Source organism: Salvelinus namaycush, chromosome 31 (genome assembly GCF_016432855.1).
Source record: "Salvelinus namaycush isolate Seneca chromosome 31, SaNama_1.0, whole genome shotgun sequence".
Lineage (NCBI taxonomy): Eukaryota > Metazoa > Chordata > Actinopteri > Salmoniformes > Salmonidae > Salvelinus > Salvelinus namaycush.
In genome coordinates this window covers 25485116-25491115 of record NC_052337.1, presented here as the reverse complement: position 1 = coordinate 25491115, position 6000 = coordinate 25485116, and positions in this window count along the sequence as shown.

The window sequence follows — 6000 nt, the reverse complement described above, 5'->3', positions numbered from 1 at the left end:
GCTAGTAGTTCTTATGGAACGGGTGAGGGATCCTAAAAAGATCCCTGTGAGTAGGCTGAGGCCAATAAAGAGTGATGGGAATGGCATGTGCTTCAGTAAAAAAACAATGTGGGGGGGGGTTATTGCCATGTTTGTCAATTGTACTGTAGGAATGGAATGTAAATGACAGAGAATAGATGTTGTGTTGGCAGCTGCAGAAAAGTACTTCGGTGTACGAGATTTTATTGCAGATAGTTACAAGGTGTTTTGAACGATAGTGTCCCGTCCTCCCAGGCTGCTGGCCTGGAGTAGGATCAGATAGGGTCAAAGTAGTGGAATAGTTGTGAGGTTTCAATGGGTGCAGGGTTAGATGGTAGGGCAATTGTTTCACAGTGTAATGAATTCATACTACAGAACAGTAGGCTGATACACAGCCATACAGTAGTTGGCGGCATGCACCTATAATATTTGTTTGGGGAACGCCATAATGCCAAAGAAAAATAATAATATGGTTGGTCTTTCCATCAGTCTCCTTATAGACGGATCTGGTAGTGGGGAAGCGCATGAAGCGAGACGGTGGATGATGGTTGGAAGAGCGTGCTTGTTTGAAATGGAAAATCGTTGCGGAAGAGTTATATATCAACAGAGAGTTATATTTTCTGGGTGATTTAAATATTGACTGGCTTTCATCAAGCTGCCCACTCAAGAAAAAGCTTCAAACTGTAACCAGTGCCTGCAACCTGGTTCAGGTTATCAATCAACCTACCAGGGTAGTTACAAACAGCACAGGAATTAAATCAACAACATGTTGTAACGCTCGTCGTTAGGTGGAAGAGAGGAGGACCAAGGCGCAGCGTGGTAAATGTTCATGATGTTGAATTTTAATGATTATCCAACAAACAGAAACATTGACAAAATACAAAACAACAAAACGACGTGAACAGACCTGAACTTGAGAACATATAAAAACATGAACGCACGAACAGGAACAAACGCACGAAAACAGTACCGTGTGGCGAACAAACAGACACGGTAACAATCACCCACAAACAAACAGTGAGAACAGCCTACCTTAATATGGTTCTCAATCAGAGGAAACGTAAAACACCTGCCCCTGATTGAGAACCATATCAGGCTAGTTGACAACCCTAAACCAAACATAGAAACACATAACATAGAATGCCCACCCAGCTCACGTCCTGACCAACTAAACAAGGCTAAACAAAGGAAATAAGTCTGGCGGGCGGCTCTGGCAGCTCCTGTCTGGCGGGCGGCTCTGGCGGCTCCTGTCTGGCGGGCGGCTCTGGCGGCTCCTGTCTGGCGGGCGGCTCTGGCGGCTCCTGTCTGGCGGGCGGCTCTGGCGGCTCCTGTCTGGCGGGCGGCTCTGGCGGCTCCTGTCTGGCGGGCGGCTCTGGCGGCTCCTGTCTGGCGGGCGGCTCTGGCGGCTCCTGTCTGGCGGACGACTCTGGCGGCTCCTGTCTGGCGGGCGGCTCTGAAGGCTCAGGACAGACGGGTGGCTTTGAAGGCTCAGGACAGACGGGCGGCTTTGAAGGCTCAGAACAGACGGGCGGCTCAGACGGCGCTGGGCAGACGGGCAGTTCAGACGGCGCTGGGCAGACGGGCAGTTCAGACGGCGCTGGGCAGACGGGCAGTGCAGACGGCGCTGGGCAGACGGCAGACTCTGGCCGGCTGAGGCGCACAGTAGGCCTAGTGCGTGGTGCCGGAACTGATGGTACCGGGCTAAGGACACGCACCTTAAGGCTAGTGCGGGGAGCAGCAACAGGGCGCACAGGGCTCTGGAGACGCACAGGAGGCTTGGTGCGTGGTGCCAGATCCCTCTTATGTAGTGATCACAATATAGTATCCATATCTAGGAAAACCAAAGTTCCAAAGGCTGGGCCTAATATAGTGTATAAGTCATACAAGAAGTTTTGTAGTGATTCCTATGTTATTGATGTAAAGAATATCTGTTGGTCCGTGGTGTGTAATGAGGAGCAAACAGACACTGCACTTGACACATTTATGAAATTGCTTATTCCAGTTGCTAATAAGCATGCACCCATTAAGAAAATGACTGTAAAAACTGTTAAATCTTGATGAGGCTTGATGAGGAATTGAACAATTGAATGGTTGAGGGGGATGAGGCAAAAGGAATGGCAAATAAGTCTGACTGCACAACCGATTGGCAAACTTATTGCAAATTGAGAAATCATGTGACTAAACTGAATAAAAAGAAGAAGAAACTACACTATGAAACCAAGAGAAATGAAATTAAGAATGATAGTTAAATGCTTTGGAGCACCTTAAATGAAATTCAGGGAAAAAAGGCAAACTCAGCTTCATCATTCATTGAAACAGATGGCTTATTCATCACAAAACCAACTAATATTGCCAATTACTTTCATGATTTTTTCATTGGCAAGATTAGCAAATGTAGGCATAACATGCCAGCAACAAATGCTGACACTACACATCCAAGTATATCTGACCAAATTATGAAAGACAAGCATAGTCATTTTAAATTCCTTAAATGTAGTGTGGATGAGGTGAACAAATTATTGTTGTCTATCAGCAATGACAACTTGGATGGAAAATCTTCAATTTAAGCCTACTAGAAAGTGTGTGCCCTCAGGCTTGGAGGGAAGCAAAAGTCCTTCCACTACCTAAAAATAGTAAAGCCCCCTTTACTGGCTCAGATAGCCAACCAATCAGCCTATTACCAACCCTGAGTAAACTTTTGTAAATCAATCAATCAATCAAGTTTATTTTATATAGCCCTTCGTACATCAGCTAATATCTCGAAGTGCTGTACAGAAACCCAGCCTAAAACCCCAAACAGCAAGCAATGCAGGTGTAGAAGCACGGTGGCTAGGAAAAACTCCCTAGAAAGGCCAAAACCTAGGAAGAAACCTAGAGAGGAACCAGGCTATGAGGGGTGGCCAGTCCTCTTCTGGCTGTGCCGGGTGGAGATTATAACAGAACATGGCCAAGATGTTCAAAATGTTCATAAATGACAAGCATGGTCAAATAATAATCAGGAATAGATGTCAGCTGGCTTTTCATAGCCGATAATTAAAGAGTTGAAAACAGCAGGTCTGGGACAGGTAGGGGTTCCATAACCGCAGGCAGAACAGTTGAAACTGGGACAGCAGCAAGGCCAGGTGGACTGGGGACAGCAAGGAGTCATCATGCCCGGTAGTCCTGACGTATGGTCCTAGGGCTCAGGTCCTCCGAGAGAGAGAAAGAAAGAGAGAAGGAGAGAATTAGAGAGGGCCAAGATGTTCAAAATGTTCATAAATGACAAGCATGGTCAAATAATAATCAGGAATAAATGTCAGTTGGCTTTTCATAGCCGATCATTAAGAGTTGAAAACAGCAGGTCTGGGACAGGTAGGGGTTCCATAACTGCAGGCAGAACAGTTGAAACTGGAACAGCAGCAAGGCCAGGTGGACTGGGAACAGCAAGGAGTCATCATGCCCAGTAGTCCTGACGTATGGTCCTAGGGCTCAGGTCCTCCGAGAGAGAGAAAGAAAGAGAGAAGGAGAGAATTAGAGAGAGCATACTTAAATTCACACAGGACACTGGATAAGACAGGAGAAGTACTCCAGATATAACCAACTGGCCCTAGACCCCCGACACAAACTACTGCAGCATAAATACTGGAGGCTGAGACAGGAGGGGTCAGGAGACACTGCGGCCCCATCCGATGATACCCCCGGACAGGGCCAAACAGGAAGGATATAACCCCACCCACTTTGCCAAAGCACAGCCCCCGCACCACTAGAGGGATCTTCAACCACCAACTTACAATCCTGAGACAAGGCCGAGTATAGCCCACAAAGATCTCCACCACAGCACAAACCAAGGGGGGGCACCAACCCAGACAGGAAGATCACGTCAGTAACTCAACCCACTCAAGTGACGCACCCCTCCTAGGGACGGCATGAAAGAGCACCAGTAAGCCAGTGACTCAGCCCCTGTAATAGGGTTAGAGGTAGAGAATCCCAGTGGAGGGGAACCGGCCAGGCAGAGACAGCAAGGGCGGTTCGTTGCTCCAGAGCCTTTCCGTTCACCTTCACACTCCTGGGCCAGACTACACTCAATCATATAACCTACTGAAGAGATAAGTCTTCAGTAAAGACTTAAAGGTTGAGACCGAGTCTGCGTCTCTCACATGGGTAGGCAGACCATTCCATAAAAATGGAGATCTATAGGAGAAAGCCCTGCCTCCAGCTGTTTGCTTAGAAATTCTAGGGACAATTAGGAGGCCTGCGTCTTGTGACCGTAGCGTACGTGTAGGTATGTACGGCAGGACCAACTCGGAAAGATAGGTAGGAGGAAGCCCATGTAACGCTTTATAGGTTAACAGTAAAACCTTGAAATCAGCCCTTGCCTTAACAGGAAGCCAGTGTAGGGAAGCTAGCACTGGAGTAATATGATCAAATTTATTGGTTCTAGTCAGGATTCTAGCAGCCGTATTTAGCACTAACTGAAGTTTATTTAGTGCTTTATCCGGGTAGTGTCACGACTTCCGCCGAAGTCGGCCCTTCTCCTTGTTCGGGTGGTGTTCGGCGGTCGACGTCACCGGCTTTCTAGTCACCACCAATCCATTTTTCTGTTTCGTTTTGTTTTGTCTGCATAATTACACACCTGGTTTCAATTCCCCTATTATGTTCCCTATTTAACCCTCTGGCTTTCATTTCTGTTTTGTCCGTGATTGTTTGTTACGTTAGTGGTTGTTATTTCTTATGATGTTTTGTAATTATTCCCTTTGTGGAATTTTGCTGTGATTTTTGAGTAAACGTTTTGTGTTTCGCTCAAACACCTGTGTCCTGCATTTGACTCTGCTACTTCGCCGCACACAACCCTGACAGGTAGCCGGAAAGTAGAGCATTGCAGTAGTCTAACCTAGAAGTAACAAATGCATGGATAAATTTTTCTGCATCATTTTTGGATGGAAAATTTCTGATTTTTGCAATGTTACGTAGATGGAAAAAAGCTGTCCTTGAAACAGTCTTGATATGTTCATCAAAAGAGAGATCAGGGTCAAGAGTAACGCCGAGGTCCTTCACAGTTTTATTTGAGACGACTTTACAACCATCAAGATTAATTGTCAGATTTAACAGAAGATCTCTTTGTTTCTTGGGACCTAGAACAAGCATCTCTGTTTTGTCCGAGTTTAAAAGTAGAACGTTTTCAGCCATCCACTTCCTTATGTCTGAAACACAGGCTTCTAGCGAGGGCAATTTTGGGGCTTCACCATGTTTCATTGAAATGTACAGCTGTGTGTCATCCGCATAGCAGTGAAAGTTAACATTATGTTTTCGAATAACATCCCCAAGAGGTAAAATATATAGTGAAAACAATAGTGGTCCTAAAACGGAACCTTGAGGAACACCAAAATGTACAGTTGATTTGTCAGAGGACAAACCATTCACAGAGACAAACTGATATCATTCTGACAGATAAGATCTAAACCAGGCCAGAACTTGTCCGTGTAGACCAATTTGGGTTTCCAGTCTCTCCAAAAGAATGTGGTGATCGATGGTGTCAAAGGCAGCACTAAGGTCTAGTAGCACGAGGACAGATGCAGAGCCTCGGTCTGACGCCATTAAAAGGTCATTTACCACCTTCACAAGTGCAGTCTCAGTGCTATGATGGGGTCTAAAACCAGACTGAAGCATTTCGTATACATTGTTTGTCTTCAGGAAGGCAGTGAGTTGCTGCGCAACAGCTTTTTCTAAAATTTTTGAGAGGAATGGAAGATTCGATATAGGCCGATAGTTTTTTATATTTTCCGGGTCAAGGTTTGGCTTTTTCAAGAGAGGCTTTATTACTGCCACTTTTAGTGAGTTTGGTACACATCCGGTGGATAGAGAGCCGTTTATTATGTTCAACATAGGAGGGCCAAGCACATGAAGCAGCTCTTTCAGTAGTTTAGTAGGAATAGGATCCAGTATGCAGCTTGAAGGTTTAGAGACCATGATTATTTTCATCATTGTGTCAAGAGATATAGTACT